The 19,324-nt window shown below is 43.9% G+C and overlaps 1 long non-coding RNA gene across 1 annotated transcript; it reads left to right on the top strand.

Moving 5' to 3' along the window:
* The first annotated feature begins 10,823 nt into the window (after positions 1–10,823).
* On the top strand, positions 10,824–12,938 carry LOC136459625 (uncharacterized). Its single transcript, XR_010760239.1, has 3 exons — positions 10,824–10,966; positions 11,029–11,338; positions 11,417–12,938. It is a non-coding gene; the product is annotated as an uncharacterized lncRNA (long non-coding RNA).
* The last annotated feature ends 6,386 nt before the right edge of the window (positions 12,939–19,324 follow it).

Raw genomic sequence — 19,324 nt, 5'->3', positions numbered from 1 at the left:
TGTTCGTAATTGGCAAGACAAATCTTTTAAATCTAAATAGTCTATAATTGAATAATTTTTGCTAAATACAAACGAAAATGTTACAGTAGCCAAAAGCCAAAAATTTTCGCATCTAAACGGAGCCTGCGTCGAGTTGAAGGGTCTTGTTGACCCTGTACTAGCTCTGCCTTTTGAAGGTCGGTTTTCTCTGTTTAGTTCCCTTCTAAAATGTTAAATTTTTCAAAATTTCCTATCACATTGAATTTTTGACGTATGCATGAAGCATTAAATATAAATAAAAATAAAACTAATTACACAGTTTAGACGAAATCCACGAGACGAATTTTTTAAACCTAATTAAATTATGATTGAACACTAATTATTAAATAACAACAAAAACATTACAGTAGCGTTTTGTTAAATTTTTCGGTAACCAAACTGTCCCTCACTTGGGCTCTTGTCAGTAATTGGGACCTTCCGCCATTTGCCACGCGGTGAGGGAGTCACGGGTCATATGGAGCATCTTTGGCCTATAAAATGGTAGGCTTCCCTTCTGTCTTACGGGATGTTTGGTTTCACGGAATAAATTTTAGTCTATGTTACATCGGATGTTTGGATATTAACTAGAAGGATTAAATATGAGTTAATTATAAAACTAATTACACAGATGAAGACTAATTTACGAGACGAATTTATTAAGCCTAATTAACCCATCATTAGTGCATATTTACCGTAGCACCACATTATCAAATCATGGACTAATTAGACTTAAAAAATTCGTCTCGCAAATTAGTCACCATCTATATAATTAATTATTTTTTAATCCATATTTAATACTTCATACCTATATCAAACATCCGATAGGACAGAGACTAAAATTCAGTCTAACAAACCAAACAGGCCCGTGCTCCGTAAGCCACTACTAACCAAGCTCTTCTCCCTCTCCCAGTCTTCCTTTGGACTACTTTTGAGAGTGAGAGGAGTTGATGGTGAGGATATTGGACATGCGGCCTCCTCAGGACTGCTTGCGTCTGATGGATGCCGGCGACACGTCTCCCAGCATCCGGTGCTAGAAGAATGTTGGCGTGCAGGGGAGCGTGAGATGGCGCGGCCACCAACACTTGTGCCCAGTGTCCCTGTTGTCTCCTTAAGCCTTCCGGCTCTAGTGGACGAAAGGGTCCTAGGGCGGAAGTGCTTCCACGATGCCCCCTCCATCTTCGCCATGGACTTTCGGCGGTGGCATGCCCACGCTATGGAGATCAGGATCGAGGATCGGGTCCCGCCTGTCTCCACAATTTTTCACGCGAGGGTCGATGGGGTTTCTCTTGTTTCCGCATCGATGCGCGTGAAGATTGCTTAGCTGCGGGCTAGAGTACCGCTGTATCCTGCCCTGCGTACCGCAAGGGACCGCAGCCTGTTCGCCCGCAGACTGTTCGCTTCCTCGTAAACGATCGTAAATTTCTAGCTAAAAATAGTGTTTTTCTCTCACACCAAACCAGCCAGCAGTAAATAATCCACGATACGATACGGCCTCTCGAACAGACTGCGTCAGATGCAAGAAGGAAACCTACAAGGCGGATTCCTTGCCTTGCCCTGCTGCATGTCTTGCAGCTGGTCCCTAGGTCTCCCTTCATCCCGGCGCAACGTCAGGATGAAGTTTTTTTTATCCCATTCAGCATGGAATGGGATTTGCTCGAAGCATCATGACTCTTCTCCTCAGGTTAGGGCGTGCTCCCGAATCCTTCGGGTAGGGAGCGTCTTATCCTGTCGCGCGAGGGTTTGAGTCTGCTTCTTTTTTGCGCATGTTTGTAAGCGACCTGAGGTCGCACCCAACTTGTAATTGCTCATTATGAATTCAAGTGGGTTTTGTTTGGGGTGTTGTGATTCCTTTCTCAGGCTAGGGCGCGTTCCGGAGCACTTTTTGCTGGGCTCGACTTATCCCGTCGTGTGAGAGTCTGAATCTAACTTCCCTTATGCGCGTTTATGGTTGACTGAAGGTCACGCCCGTTTGGGCGGTGAATGAGCTTTGTCGGAGTTACCATGGCCTTAGCTCTCGAAGTGAGGCGCGCCCCTGTGCTTCTTGGCCAGGGTTGGCTTACCCTATCGCATGAGAGTTCCAATCGCGTCTCTCCTTGTCATTCCATAGGGTTTTCCTTGGAGTACCGTGTCATTTTCTTTCGAGGTGAGGTGCGCTCCCGAGCCCTTTGGCCGAGGTCGACTTATCCTTCCGTACGAAAGGTTCCGTCAGGGTTATCCTTGGCGTTCTACGATTGACCGGGGGCTTCCCCGTTTGGCGTGGCCAGCAAATAGGCCTATCAGGTTTGTTATGGCTCCTCCTTACATGACGTGGCGCGCCCTCGTCACTTTCAGCGAGGTCGACTTATCCTGTCATGCGAAGGATTTAGCCATAGCCTTCCTGTTGGTGGTCGTGGGATTTCCTTGACCGAGCGCTGGCTCTAAGGTCATGGTTCCCTTACCGAGCGCTGGCTCTAGGGTCATGGTTCCCTTGACCGTGATCCGAGGATCGGGTTTTTGCCATAAAGCGATAAGGCGAAGGTGTTGACCGTGAGAGCCCCCTGCTGTTAGCTTGCTTGACCTCGTCCTATGGAGGCACCACGCTCCCATCTAGGTTTTCTATCTATGGAGGCATCACCCTCCCATCTAGACATCTACGAGGTCCTAGCAAAGCCTTGGGCCGACGATCGCGGTTTACCTAGGGTGGGATGAGAGCCTTGACCTCTTTTGAGGTCGCAAGGATCATCCCCCAGGATGAGAGCCTTGACCTCTTTCGAGGTCGCAAGGGTCATCCTTCTAGGATGAGAGCCTTGACCTCTTTCGAGGTTGCAAGGATCATCCTTTCGGGATGAGAGCGTTGACCTCTTCAGGGGTCGCAAGGATCATCCTCCCCAGACTGACCTAGGTGATCATCAGGGGTTCACGGCACCTTAACCACGAGTGCTTTTTTGGGACAACATCATGTCCCACGAAATTCGGCGTCACTTCACAAGGAAGATGTCGCCCTATGAATCCTTGCCCTTTTTTGGTCCAGGTTGGCTCTCCCATAAGGTGTAAAAACCCCTTATTGGTTTATGAGCTTCCGGACCGGCCTTTGTTGCGGACTCATGGAGGATTCGGTCAAGGCTTGGCCTCTACCTCTCATGAGGTCACAGGGACCTAGTTCCACAATTCTCTAGCATCCCTTTGACCCCGAGAGGTCGTGATGCCTTTTTACGGGCAAGTGTGATTTTTGTTTAGCTTTCGCCCCACGTAGGGTGAGACTGTCCACCGTAACCTCGCCGGTCGATCAGAGCATGCATTTGGCATTGGCATTACATAAGCACAAGCATCATTGATCATTCATGAGCATGAGCATCTCAAATTTTATCTCTATAATTATTTATATCACATGTGTTTGTTACTAAATGCTTTATATGCTAGGGTTTACATGTGACCAATGTATAAAATGCTTGTGGGACCCTAGGAGTACCTTTAACATGTCTAGAATGTCACATGGAACAACTTTGGTATTCACCCATTTGGCCTCTAAGTCATGGTTATAGTGTAAGCTATCATTTTCAAGTTGCATGTTTGACCTAAGTTGAACTATAGCATAGAGTGTTTGCATGGTAGTGCACCCTTAAGCAAAGTTGTAGTACTTGACTAGAGTAACAACTTTTATTTTTGGTTCAAGACCTAATTCGGTGCATAGCATGCTCAAAAATAGCTCACAAGTAGCGAGAAATGCTGTTTTGGACTTGCTAAAATTTTTCTAAGTCTTAGTGTTGTTTACAGTTTCAATGTACCGAGCATTGTAACTGGCTAACCATTGAGAATTTGGGGATGCTTCTTAAAGCAAGTTTGTAGATTACATGTAGCTCTACAATTTTTATTCAGGGAATTTTTGCTAACTCTAACTGGTTTGGGAGATACAGGGGATCAAAGTTGCTCTGTCAGTCGTGTCATCGGGGCTTGATGGCCACGGATGCCGCACCGTCAGTGGCCGACCGAGGGTAGGCCAGGCGCGCCGCATGGTAGCCATACGCCGATGCCGGCCCGGCCAGTTAGGCCAACGTGGAGGGATAAGTCACGCGCCTCAGCTGCTCGCTTCATTTCACTCTCGCACTACGCTCTCCCTCGCCCACGCCTGAGCAAAGCAAAGCACCGCGCCGCCGCGCCATCGCCGTCGCTCCACCGTGCTCGCTCACCATCGTTGCTGCACCATTGCCCAATCTAGCTCGCCTGTAGCTTCGCCATCATCACCTCTTCCACCCCAACCCGCTAGCCCCTCTTGCCAAGCCAGGGTAAAGGCGCATTTCGCTTTGCCGCCATCGCGCCATCATCGGAGCGTCACCGCGCTCATGGCTCACCGTGGCCCGGCCATTCCACTACCCTGCATGCCTCCATCTCCTTTGGTCTAGCACCCCATTAGAGTCTTGTAGCTTAGGTCAAATCTAGGGATGACGCCACCGCGTGTCGGTGTCGGAATGGGTCGCCGCTCTACGCATCGTCGCCATTGCCGTCGTGGCACTAAAGCTCGTCGCCGTCGCGCTAGTCAACTGTATCCCTCTGTCCTCTCACATCTTCGGTAGGGTAACCCTAGGTCTAGTTAATGGCATGACAAAGACCTCTCTTTCACCGCCATCTCACCAGAACGGTGAGATAACCGCCGTGCACCGAGCGCCGCCGCGCGGCCACGCACACGTACCAAGCTCGCCGTCATATCACCGGAACCCTAGTCACCTAGGTTAGCTCTGATAGATTACCGCGAAGCTGTAGAGCACCTCACTGGAGCATATGGTGGCCAGAGCACACCGGCATATCGCCGCAACCTCCGCCATCCACCATTACCACCGGTGAGCTACTTCCGGTGAGCTTCCAGGCAAACCGAGCACACCTACCGACGCGGCTCGACGTGTAGAGTGCAGCGGTGTAGATGCTACCGTCGGAAACCTCACCGATGACGAACTCTCACCGGTCAACCACCGTGCTCTGCTTCTGTGTATCTGACGTGCGGGTCCCACTGACTTCGGGCCCCAGCTGTCAGTCTGTGATGGTTTGAATTTCTGATTTATGTTTTCAGATTTGAATGCTTGTTTCAAAACTTCATATCTCAAGCTAGGAGTGTCCAATTTTGTGGAACCAAATTTTGTTGGATTCATCATAAAGTGTAGTATTTGATAAAAATATGCAATGCACTGTTTTGGGTATTTTTCTAGGAGAATTAAATGGAGCTAAATAAGTGCTTTTAAATTATTTGCAATCTTGTAAAATAGATAACTTGAGCTAGGGAAGTGATAAAATTGTGATTCTAATTTTTCCTGATCTTGTGTTGACATGATCTAGCTAGGAAAAATACTAAACTTGCAGTAGTCATACTTTGGAAATGGTCTTCTTATTTAATCCTAAATAAATGCTAGTTTCTAGTGAAAATAAATAAGGCAAAAATACATAACTTGGCCTCATGAAAATTTGTGTACAATGTTCATGTGTTATGGTGAAGCTAAGAAAAATAATAAATCTGTTGCTTGACACTTTTCAATAGGGGTAACTATTTTCACTAAAATAAACCTTGCTAGCTTGTCATCTTTGTAGAGGATGTTATACATGTTTAAATGGTATTAAATTTATACAGTGGCCTATTTGGAGCACTTGGAAGCTACTATAATTTTCTGAGAATTTACTATGCATATTTGGTATATGTTTGTTATTTTATCTAATTATCTAATTATATTAATAAAGGCATTTAAATAAATAAATTGGGCTTGACCAGTATGTTTTCTAGAGTGTATTTGAGGTCTATGAACTGTTGGTACAATTGGTGATGCCCAATTTTGAATGCTTATATGCAGTGAAAATATTATTGCTCTAGAACTCTATCATAGAGGTTGTTTTGGACAGATTCTGTCACTTGGTGAATTGCATTGGCAAGATGAGATTTGTTGTAAAAACAGTTAATAAAAAAGTTATAGAGAACTTCTTTATCTAGCTTGTGTCAAAATTTCAAGTCAATAGGCCAAATGGTTTAGGAGTTATAGCTATTAGTAGTCTATTGTTCGAATTTGCTTGTCTACTAGATAGATCTAGATGATTGCATTGTTTAACCTAGATAGATATTAAATTATCTTGTGATTACTAAATCAAAGTTGTAGGCAATTTTATAAACTTTCCATAAAGTCCTAGATCACAACAATTGGTTGAGTAAAACTCCAGTTATGATCTAAACTTATAGCTGCTATGTTGAGGTTCAGAAATGGACTTAGTGTGGATTCTTGAAATTTCTAGAGAAGAGATATGCACCTACTCAGTAAATAAGAATTCAACTTGGTTATCATCTAAGTAACTTGATATAATCATCAGCATAGAATCATGCATGTTCTCATGTCATATCATTCACAATTCTTCTTATGCATCCATGATACTTACTTTATGCATATGCATGCAATAGGTGCAGCGGAAGAAATCACGTTGGTGGAACCCGAAGCCGATCCACAAGAGGAGAACCAGAAAGCTCTGCACCAAGAAGCTCCAGGCAAAGGCGAGCCTAAAGTTGATCATCTCCAAGAGTGCCCTGACCACCAGCTGGCCACGTTTGTGAAAGGCAAGCCCCGGAGCATTCTAAGTCTCCCATGTTTTACAAAATATTACTTGAGTCTTTTATGTTTGATGCATTAGGTTATAAGAGTTGATTAGAACCACTTGCTGCATATACTTTCCTTATCTAGAAATATCTATCTTGAATCCTATGTAGGTCCAGGATCGACCTTTATGCTTAGTCATGCTTAGACCGGTAGAAGTCGGGTAATTTCCTGTCACCTACGAGCTATAGGTGGTGACTTGATCACGGTTGGCTATATTATGCTATCATGGAACATAACCTGGTGATGTTGAACAATTGGAGACCGGATGGAATCTTATATGTTAGGTGTGGTGACTTATAGTGATTCTGTCTGCGTCATTTAAGGACCGACCGTTGGAGGCCCTCTTGTTATGTTGAACGCATGCCTCTCACATAGTTGGCCGGATAAGTCGTTCCGACCGCGAAGCCAAGTAGCTCAACTCAGGCCGAGGACACAAGTAGTTAAAGTGGGTACCCTAGAGGCAGTAAGGATGTGCGGAGAGCCAATGGCTTGAGTCCAAGGGCGGGTTTGAGTCTCGAGCCTCTTAGCAGATTGGTAGTATCTTTGAGGGTGCGGCGCTGGTCTTACCCACGATTTGGACCTAAGTTGTACCAAAGGTGACCCGATGTGACCCTGACGGGAGGAAGTATGGGTGTGTGTTAGGAATAATTCCTCAGCTGGGTAGGAATTGATTCAAATCGTCGTCTCTTTCGGATAGTGAGAACTTGACATGAGCCCCCTTCATCATAGTAATTGATGAAAGTGTTGGTTATGTGGATTATGGAAATGCTCAACTTGATATGGTTACTATTGTGATGATTTAATGGTACACAACATGTTTGGCATAGGATAGATGCTAATCTAGAGTGGGACAAAAATAATAAACTTGTTATTTCAAAGTTAAAAGATACTAAATAAATATTGGCTTGTAGGCAAAGGATGTTAACCAGCTCCACTTATAATCCTTGCATGATCCTTTGTGTCTCTTATTTTTGGTTTATGACGGGTAAGTCTAGCTGAGTACCTTCTCATACTCAGGATTTATTTCCCTATTGTTGTAGATAACGTGATGTACCACGGCTACTGTAAGCACTGCTTTGCTCCTGCAGTGGATGAGGAATAGGACCACGGGCATGGTCATTCTATATATGTTTACACCAAAATTTGGAAGAAGAGTCACAGGGACTCGAAAGCTCCCAAGATCATGTCATCAAGGAATCAATTGCGTGCAGATCGGAACCAGCTGATTCGAACGCAAAACTGGAATCGGCTTGCTTCATGCGTATAATGACAAAGGTTATGATCGGCGCAAGGACAAGACATGTTAGACTCTACAAAAAGGAAAAAATTAGAGTCCAAGTTATCTTAAATCAGGAATGTTTTCTCTAGGGTCAAAAATTGTAATGAGCCGTGCTTAGACAGAAGTCATGCGCAGGGCCCGGGTATAAATATCAAACCACGGCTATTGTAAAACACATAATCAATCCAATACAAGTTATTTACTTTTTTCGGCTCTAGCCACCCCTTAGGAGTAGGAGTAGAGTAGATCTCGACGAGTTCTTCAGCAAGTATGGCTGCATCGATCCGGTCGACCTCCACTGCTTGTCTGTAAGTACAGTCATGGCTTATACCTCTATTCGTATAGCTACATCGATCCGGTCGACCTCCACTGCGACTCTGGTATAAGTTAGTTATTGACTCTTGTCTAGTTCAAGTATGGCTGCATCGATCCAGTCGACCTCCACTACTCGAACTAGATTAAGGTCAAGTTATCAGCTCTATCTAAGGGTGGCGTTCCTTCAGATAGATTCATTAAGTTATCAATATTGCTTATTGCTTCCATTATTTACTTAATTACAACAATATCACTTTGCCCGATTGGGATTGATCTAGATCGGCCTTATATCTTTGTTAACCCATCGTTTGTTAATCTAAACTGATTTAATCTATACTTTAAATGATTAGTTATGTTTTATCGGCTGTTTTACGTCAATCTTGATCGTGCATAACGTGCGGTTAAGGCATGTTTGATCTTGAGTAGATCTGTTGGCTAGCGAAAACTGTTCCATGGCCCGTTATCACGGCCTATGTGATTCTGCCTCACACCCCACTGTTAGCACCATGGAGTGAGGATCGTTAGTTGGTAGATCTATTCCTGAGAGGACATGATCTTAACTGTGCATTATGCCTGAATCGGTTATTTTAGCCTATATCGAGCGCTTCCACGAATAGTTCACATCACAAGATCATTGAAGTAGCGATATGTTGAAAGATGTGTTAGCCCCATGATCTTATTATTGTATTACGACCTGCATAATTCTGCCTCATGCCCCACTGATATTAGTAATAAGTTAGGGTCGTTGAGTCTATTGTTGTTTCTACGGCCTACATAATTCTGCCTCATGCCCCACTGATTATAGCGATAGATGAGATCTAACATGTTCATTAGATTTATCTCTATTAAATGGTTGAATGATGATGAACTATTTCTTTTACAAAGGAGTTCGGTTACTTACAGTCATTGGCTTAGCATGAACTAGTTATTGTTAATATCTTATTGCCGTTGACCAATATTTGTTTAAAGAATGATATTCATCCTGAACGACAACCGATTCTTCTTGCACAACCCCACGAGCTTTAACCGATTTATTTTCATGAATATGCTGGAATCGACTATTTAGTCGATCTCCTTTCATATCGGCTCTCAGAGCCGCATATTCAGGACTATGTGGCAACACCGGCATGTTTCACCCTTAATTACTGATAAACTTTCTCTCCTTGTCAATTATAGGGTCAAATTGACTGGCACGTCTTGGGAGGAGTGCGCAGGATCGACCACCCTTGTGCTAAAGCTAGGTGGATCTCCAGCTCCATCGAGTGGACCCTCCCGGCTTGCTACGTGTGTCCTCGGCATGGGACGAAATTCCGGGTCGACAATATAGCATCTCACCCTTGTGCTTTTGTTGGAGATGACTGTGAAAACTGGCTATGTATCTAAACTACTGTTGATGTCGTTTTGAACTATGTTGCTTCCGCCGGTGTTAAACTGATGTTGTAATAACTATGTTGGAACTCCGATGTATGACAAACTATTTGTGAACTTGTTGTAGCATGTGGCTTGTATGTTGAATCATGTACGATCACGGCTTGTATGTTGGTTGATTCGAGATCCTTCATGATACTCGATGAACTACCGGATTTATATGGGCTCAAGTGTGATGGTTTGACTGCCTTGGTGATTGCTATTGTACTTGTGCTCTTATAAATTAGACGGTTCTGTTATAGTGCGCCTCGTCGAGCTCAATGGGTAATTTGAGTGGGACCCGATACCTCCCCAATCGACGTGGAGTTCGGCTATGCCTCACGCGAGACGTCCCATAAATCGTTGGCTGTCAATCCCGTTAGTCCCCAACCACTTCCGCAGCGGCTAGAGGGCAAGACGCCTTCCACCCGGAGGGGGTTAACCTGGGAGACTTCAAAGCGAATGACTTGAACACAAAGGGAGATGGTCAAGTGGCTCCGCACCACTAATAAGAGCCACGGGGCCCACCTCGCCTTGCGCTAACTCTTTGTGGCCTCGGCCTAAAAGAAGGGTCCTTAAATGCGATGCGTGGTCATGGAGGTGATGGGTCGCTCAGCGCGCCGACCTAGGGGCTCTTGGGGCCTCCGCGGTCGTGTCACGGCTTAATGGCGGCCACTCGCGTGCATAGTGTGCTGCAGTTATGAATGTGAATTCATAGAATGGGGTGTTTAGTTTCTTTCCCTAAAATTTACACCCTATCACATCGGATGTTTAGATACATGCATGGAGTATTAAATATATACTATTTATGAAACTAAATACACAGATTAAGACTATTTTACGAGATGAATTTTTTTAGCCTAATTAGTCTGTGATTAGACAATATAGTGCTACAATAAACATGTGCTAATGACAGATTAATTAGGCTTTAAAAAATTTGTCATGCATTTTCCTGACAGAATCTGTAATTTGTTTTTTATTTGGTAACCGAATACCCATATGAATTTAAGGGGAATGTAAAGCGCGAAGCTTTGTTTGCCGTGGCCTGAGCAACCGTCACTTCGTCTCCCTCTGTCCGCCTTCCTGTCTACGAGTTTCCCAACGCGGTTAATAATACGAGAGGGGAAAATATTGCGTGAGGCAACCGTGGCTATAAATCTGGGAGAAGGTCGAGTTGAGGTCAGTAGCCACTCGTGACTCTCTGTTCCACCATTTCCTTCTCCTATCCTTGTGCTTGGGCACCTGTTCTTCTGATCAGAGGTATGGTTCGTGGCGAGCGTCCCTGGGACGAGTTGCCGGAGGCCAGGGGACCTCCGTCTCTCCTTTGGCCTTTCCTACGTGATCAGGGGTAAGGAATTTATCTAATTCAGGATTGAAGTTGACCTATGTTGACGGCTTGCGTCTCTATAGGACTGCTTCTCAGATGGTGCCAGCGTCGGGTGGTTCCACCGGTGGCGATTGCTCTAGGACCCCATCGGACGAGGGGTCGATTCCTTCTTCATCTTCTTCTACATCCTCCGGCTATCGATGGTTCGGCCGCCGCTTGGTTCATACAATGAGGCATGAGGTGGATAGGGCCCATGACCTTTCTCGGGATGCCTCCCGTAGGGTGGAATGGTTCCGCTCTTCCCTTGACGCCACATAGTCGTCCCTCTTCGTGTCGAAGGAGGAGACCTCCCGGCGCGAGCCTCAGCCACCGAAGCAAAGACTCGGGTAGCAGGTGAGAATCTTCCTCTTTGCGTCGAGGCCTAACTCCGCACCCAGCGGCTCTTGACCCTATGTTTCTTTCGTTTGGCAGCGATAGCGTTGGAGGGGCCATTTGCGGTTTGGCGCCACGAGGTGGAACGGGCTCATCTTCGAATCGCTCTTCTACTGGAGAATCACCGGCGGGCGATGATCTCGGGTATCTGGCAAGTGCTGGTGTTGCACTTGCTGCCGCGTAGCTATAATCGGGTCACAATCTCCGTTGTCGGGAGCCAGTTTTTCCGGCTCGCGTCCGGCGGGAGGAGCGAGCGAAACTGGTCAGGGATTTTTCTGCTGCCGCGGATGTCGTAGTGGCGGCAGTAGATGTAGAGGGCGTTCTTCGTAACACTGGGCAGGAACCTTAGTGTGATTTCAAGGCCCGCATTTAGCAAATTGGCCTTGTTTCGAACGCTAATCCTCTGACTTTGCCGTCAATTTCATAATGTCGTGTGTTGTCCAGCCACTGAGGCTGTTGTCTGTGTGTGCATTCGTGCATGTGCGTGATCGTGTCCCGGGGTCATTCCTCGGGTTTTTATTTTGAGCTGACCCGTTATCTTTCTAGAAGCGGTGGATGGTGGTGCATCTCTAAGCTTTAGGATGCGGCCTCGCACTGCTAGTCGCCGGTCAGCCTTGCCATCATCGGCGGTGGGTTTGCGTGATCATGGTAGCTGCCGCTGCTTTGGTGTAGCTAGGGAGGTTACAGTCTGCCGGCGGCATGGCCGCCGCCTGCCACTCGTCGCCGTTCCTTGGTTCCCATAGTGGGACGCTTGGGCGGACCGCGGGTGAACGGTGGGTGAGTACTCATCGATGCAAGCGAACGTGCTATTCTCACGGCGAATGCAGCCATCGAAGGTTGTTTCGCGTGTGATTTTTTTATTTTTAATATTTTTTTAAAACTATTTTTAAATCTGACACTGTTTATTTTTTTAAATCTAACACTCTTGACCGCGCCTATTTTCATGACGCGGTGAATTCAAGCTATCGCGCCATGCATGGGGGCGGCAGGGTGGTAATGCTCCTGGTGGCAATGCTCCAACGTCCCAGGGTCACAATTATCCATGTTACAATTGTGGAAGGACCGGTCATTTCTCCAGGGAATGTCTGTATCCCAAGCAGGCTAATTAAAATTATCAGAAGGCCCCTGTCAATCAACAACAGGGTCAAGCACAGAACAAGAACCACAATCAAAATGCTTAGAAGGGCAAAGATGAAAGGAAGACAGGACGAGTGTTCTATATTCAAGCTGGGGAAATTCCGGAAGGGGAGTCAGTGATGATGGGTATGTTTCCTGTCGCCGATCACCCTGCTGTTATGCTTTTTGATTCCGGTGCATCTCATTCATTCATCAATAGAACCTTTGTCATAAAGCATGCAATTTCAATTGGGAAAACAAATGAAAATTTCTTTATACAGTCGCCCGGGGATGTCTGTGTACTAAGGAAATGGTATACTAGGTACCCATAAACCTGGGTGGGCATATTTTTCCCACTACCATAATTATTCTCAAGGATCAAGATATAAATGTGATCTTGGGAATAAATTGAATGTATCAGCATAAGGCTGTTATAGATGCTTTGAATAGGACATTAAGGGTGAGTTTGTCTGATAGTATTTTTCAGCTTCTTATCCAACTTCCTACCTTAAGGAGATCAGTGGGAAGAGTTTGTGCAACTTTTGTCAAGGAGATTAGGGATATCCCGGTAGTTTATGAATTCCCTGATGTTTTTCCTGAGGATTTACCCGGTCTACCACCAGATAGGGATGTTCAGTTTAACATAGAGTTAAAGCCTGGAACCGCTCCGATCTCTTAGAGAGCTTATATGATGCCTCCTAAGGAATTAGCCGAGTTGAAGACTCAGTTGCAAGAGTTGATTGAGAAAGGATTTATTCAACCTAGTTCATCACATTGGGGATGCCCTGCAATTTTCATGAAAAAGAAAGATGAGACCCTGAGGTTATGCGTTGACTATCGTCCGTTGAATGAAGTGACCATTAAGAATAAGTATCTCTTACCTCGGATAGACTTGCTTTTTGATCAACTAGCTGGAGCCAAAGTTTTCTCCAAGATTGATTTAAGGTCAGGCTATCACCAAATCAAGATTAAGCCTGAAGATATTCCTAAAACGACATTTACCACAAGATATGGATTATATGAATACTTGGTAATGTCTTTTGGTTTGACAAATGCCCCAGCTCATTTCATGTATCTAATGAATTCAGTGTTTATGCCTGAGCTAGACAAGTTTGTGGTGGTGTTTATTGATGACATCCTAGTTTATTCCAAGAACAAGAAGGAACACGCAGAACATCTCAGAATTGTCCTGACCCGCTTAAGAGAACATCAACTATATGCCAAATTCAGTAAGTGTAACTTCTGGCTTAAGGAAGTATAGTTTCTTGGACATGTCTTATCAGCTGAAGGAGTTGTTGTTGATCCGAGCAAAGTTAAGGATGTGCTTGATTAGAAACCACCAACCACTGTTCATCAGGTTTGGAGTTTTCTAGGAATGGCGGGGTACTACCATCGTTTTATTCTAGGTTTCTCTAGAGTGTCCAAGTCCATCACTGGGTTGTTGAAGAACCAAGCTAAGTTTGTCTGGTCATCTGAGTGTGAAGAAGCTTTCCAGACTTTGAAGAGACTGTTAACCACTGCACCAGTATTAGCACAACCAGAGATCGAGAAGTCATTTGACGTTTATTGTGATGCTTCTGGTATTGACATTGGATGTGTATTGATGCAAGAAGGTTGAGCCATTGCCTATGCTTCCAGACAACTTAAGCAACATGAAGAACACTACCCGACTCATGATCTGGAGTTAGCAGCAGTTGTCCATGCTCTGAAGATTTGGCGGTATTACTTGCTTGGTAATACATGCCATATTTATACAGACCACAAGAGTTTAAAGTATATCTTTACTCAATCAGATTTGAATATGCGACAAAGAAGGTGGTTAGAATTGATTAAAGATTATGACTTGGAAGTACATTATCATCCTAGTAAAGCAAATGTAGTTGCAGATGCCCTCAGTCAAAAGAGTCATTGCAATTGTCTGACAGTAAGAACAATGGGTTTGACTTTATGCCAAGAGATGTAAAAGTTGAGTATAGGGGTAATTCAACAAGGTAGTTTGACCAATATAACTGTTGAAGCCACTATTCAAGACTAGATTATTGCTGCTCAGAAAGAAAACAAGAGTATAGCACATATCAAAGAAAGAATCAAGAATGGAAAAGCGGAATGCTTCAAAATAGATGATGAAGGTGTGTTATGGTTCAAGAATCGCTTAGTGGTACCCAAGGTTCCTGAGTTGCGACAGTCAATTCTTGAAGAGGCACATGCTACTAGGCTATCTATTCATCCGGGAAGTAATAAGATGTACCATGACTTGAAACAAAGGTTTTGGTGGATCAAAATGAAGATAGAAATTGCCCGGTATATAGCCAAGTGTGATACTTATCAAAAAGTGAAAGCTATACATTTGAGGTCTGCTGGAGAGTTACAACCATTACCTATTCCGGCTTGGAAGTGGGAGGATATTAGTATGGACTTTATTGTTGGTCTACCCAAGACATCAAAGGGCTTTGACTCAATATGGGTTATTGTAGATCGACTAACTAAGTCAGCACATTTTCTTCCAGTCAAGAGTATATATTCTACTATCTAGTATGCCAAGATGTATCTAGCAAGAATCATGAGTCTACATGGAGTATCAAAGACCATTGTGTTAGATAGGGGTACACAGTTTGTCTCTAGCTTTTGGAAATAACTGCATTCTTCATTGGGTACCAAACTACTGTATAGTACAGTTTATCATCCCCAGACTGATTGTCAGACTGAAAGGGTCAATCAAGTACTTGAAGATATGTTAAGATGTTGTGTTCTTAACTATTCCAATAAGTGGGATGAATGTCTACCTTTGGCTGAATTCTCATACAACAATAGTTATCAGGAGAGCATTAGAATGGCTCCATTTGAAGCACTCTATGGTCGTAGATGCAGAACATCACTGAGTTTGTCTGAGCCCGGGGAGAGAAGATTCTTTGGAGTTGACCTTGTGAAAGAAACAGAAGACAAGGTTAGGCAAATACAAAGTAATTTGAAGATAGCTCAGTCTCGACAAAAGAGTTATGCAGATAAACAACGTAGACCATTGGTGTTTAACAAGGGAGATTTTGTATATCTGAAGTTATCACTAATGAAGGGAGTTACCTATTTTGGTGTTAAAGGCAAGTTGGCACCTCGATATATTGGACTATTTCAAAATTTAGAGAGGTATGGAAAAGTGGCGTATCGCTTGAAATTACCAGAACATCTCTTAGCCGTACATGATGTGTTCCATGTTTCTCAATTAAAGAAGTGTCTCCGAGTGCCTGAGTAGAATGTTGAGGTTGAAGAAGTGGAACTTGAGCCTGATTTGACCTATTCTGAATATCCTATCCGAGTTCTGGATTAGAAAAATCATGTCACACGAAGAAGGACAATCAAGTTCTACAAGATACAATGGAATCAACATTCCAAAGAAGAAGCAACTTGGGAATCCGAAGATTACTTGCTAGAAAAATTTCTAGAGTTTCTTGCGTCAATATAGAATAGAGTAATGTTAGTTGAGCTCGGCTGTTGCCAGTTGTGTTTTGTAAAGGGACCTCAGCTGTTTTATAGACAGGTTTTGTATGTGTTCGCGTGACACATTTTCTTTTCCATTACTTACCCTATGGCTTTGAATCTCGGGGCGAGATTTTTTTTAGGGGGAAGGATTGTAACACCTCGGGTGTTTAAATACTAAAACCTGTCATGTCATCATACGCATTGCAAAGCATTTGATCTTAGTGAAAACTTTGATATGCATACACTAAAACAAGCTTATCTTTATGTGGTATGTGTTGAATTGTATTGTTTGAATCAAGTTCAAAATTTTGGTTGGATTTGAATTTTCAAGAAAACCCTGATTTTCAGTATTTAAATCCTACCATGAAAACTCATTTCAAAATCTAAGCATATTTTGGGATTGAGCCTTAAAGCAAAAGTGTAGAGCTTGTCAAGTTATACAAAGTTTGTTTTTGGAGTTTTCAAAGTTGTTATGAAAAAATTGAAGTAATTTGAAAAGGCGTAATTCTTTAAATGTCCCATATTTGAATTCAAATTTGCATTTCAAAATGTATACCGAATTAGGGGGTGGTTATAAAAGCAAAGTTGTAGAACTTTGAATTTTGAGCAACTTTTATTTTTGGAGATTTTTGAGTTGTTATACAAATTTGGGAGTAATTTGGATTTTAAAATGAATGACAATTTTGTAATTAAGTGGAACAGAGCCATGACCACCGCCCCACCGCCGGCGTCCTTCTCCGGCCTTCCAGTCGTGCCTATGGTCGCCCTCGGCTTCGCGCTGGCATGAGCTGGCCACTGCGTGTCGCCTCCTTGTGTTTTTGCCGCTCTATAAAGCTCAAGCGCCGTCATCGTTCATTCCCGTTTCTTTGCTCTGCTTTTCCCGTCGCCACCGTTCAACTCCGGCGAGCTCCCACCATCGTCGCAGCCAAGTCAGTTCCAGCTCCATCTCCTTCTTGCGCATCTATCCAGCCAGCTTGGGTCGCCTGATTCCGTTGGGAACCCACTATGCGAACCTTTCTTTCTTGCGGCCGGCAACCTCACCGTCGCAAGCGCATCTCCGTGGCCAGCGCTCTCCGGTGAGCTGTTGTCCTTGATCAGTGTACCTACAGCTTCGTCTCGATGCCGTGGTGCTTAATCCCGTGTTGCTTGATCGTTTTGTCCACTGCAGTCGCCGGAACACCGCCACCGACGATCCTTGCTCCGCCGTGATCGCTGTGACCGTCGACCCGCCTCTCTGTTGTTTCTCCGGCTCGTCCATCGCCTTCAACGTGATCGGGGTGAGCTCCTGGTTCTTCCCGAGTCATTTGTTTCAACATTACCGGTCTCCTGTCGTCGGCGTAGCGCCGCCATGCAGTCGCGTCCGCCATGGACGGCGTCAACCTCGATCATCGCTGTAATTGCTTAAGCTAGTGCCTTCTATCGATGCGCCTAGTCATGGTGATCGTGTTGGTACCTTCGCCTTGGCCGGGGACCTCACCGGCGGCGAGATTACGTCGGTCAGCGCGTCGTTGCCGTGGTCAGCACCGAAGGTTGAAGATGACATGTGGGGTCACCTTGTCAGTGACTCAGCGTTCAAAATGAATTTTCTGTTTTTCAGATTTAAATGAATAGTGATATGATTTGTTATTTTTGTATAGAATTATTCAGAGTTTCAAAAATTATGAATTTTTTTGTGTGACGTCTCTGTGATGTATATTATTTAATAAAAATATGAAATGTTGATTTTCAACACTTTTTGAATGTGATAAAAATTGCTCAATTAATTACTAAATGAGTTTCCATAATTTTTCTAGGCTTAATTAATTATCCAAAAATTATGAAATTTGTTTTGCCACTTACTTATCATGTGATGAACCTTTACTAAAATTTTGAGCTCAATTGGAACAAGTTGATTTATTTCATAATTTTGAATTAAATAATTAATTCATAAAAGCAAATAGTAACCTTTAATGATTTAGGTTTTGTTTGAAATTTTGGATTGAATGATGACCTTGGGTCATTAGTTGGTAATGATCCTTGGCAAATGATGTATGTGTTACGAAAAAGGTTTAGTTCGTTTGACTTGCAACTGTACCGCGAAGGAAAGTTGTATTCGAGTTGTTAATTTTTGCATCCATCATCGAGCATCATGTTTCGTATCCCGCATCATGTTAAACATGGCATTGTTACTACGTGTAGTGAACGAAGGTGAACACGTGGTAGTTAATCAAGTTGCGGAGGAAGTTAATCCGTCTGTTGAGGTCGGATCAGATAATTGTGGAACGTCGTAGGAACCTAACTTTTCCGTCAACGAAGGCAAGCCCCGGATGCATTTAACCCTACCTTGTGCTTTACAAATTTTATCGCTTTTGCTTTTATATACTGCATTAAGTGAGTAGGAGTCAAGTGGAAACCTAATTGGTGCATTACCAACCTTGTTTTTCCATATCTACCTTGTTATCAGTTTTAATTCGTAAATACCTAGTTATGCTTAGTCATGCTTAGTCGGGTGATTACCTGTCACCTGCGAGTTTTAAATGGATCTTTGGTTACTTATGTTATCATGAGATATGAGCATGTGAAGTAATAAATCTAGACCGGACGGACTCGGTGTGTGAGAGCCACAAGACATGGAGGTCTTGTGAGCGGCTTCTTTCCGCCTGTGTCGATTAAGGTCCGTCCGTTGAATTGCATGAGGTGAGACTTTGTAGTACTAACCACATACTCCGGTAAGCCTTAACTCGGCTATTCTATTACGAGAATGGCTACTCGCGCACTGGGAGTGGAAAGATGCGAGAATAGCGTGTACCCATGTGGCCACGGGCTGGAATGGTGGAGTACTATATTCTCGGGTGGCGCGGACCCGTTCTTGTTTTAGAGGATCTGAGTGCAGGTTGATATATGTAAGTCAGGGACCTGCATATGTCGTGTGGTCTAGAATCCCCAGCTGGGTTTATAATCGATTCGAATCGTCGTTGCTCCTCGGTTATGGAGACTCAACTCACTGTTTATCATCGTAGTTAATAACTGGAACTTGAGTAAGGTTTGAGAAAGAGATTGATATGAAGTTCATGATCTCATTACGGATCATGGCAGATTCATATGTGGTACTTATAAAGTTTTACATGTTGAAGTAAAGAATTTTGTTAAAGAGCTTTTACGCAAAAAAACTTTGATTATTGCTAAAGCCATACCTTGAATCCCTGAGCCTGCATTCCTGAGTCTTCTCAGTTTTATTTCGGTTAAGTCTTGTTGAGTACTTTTGTACTCAGGGTTCGTTGACCCTTGTTGCAGGTGAGCCTCATGAGCAGGTCTGTTTTGGACCTTGCTGCATAACTGTTGTTCAGGTCGATGATGATAAGTGAATGTGTGATCCTT

Source organism: Miscanthus floridulus, chromosome 6 (assembly GCF_019320115.1).
Source record: "Miscanthus floridulus cultivar M001 chromosome 6, ASM1932011v1, whole genome shotgun sequence".
Taxonomy (NCBI): Eukaryota; Viridiplantae; Streptophyta; class Magnoliopsida; order Poales; family Poaceae; genus Miscanthus; species Miscanthus floridulus.
This window is presented reverse-complemented; position numbering and strand designations above follow the sequence as displayed.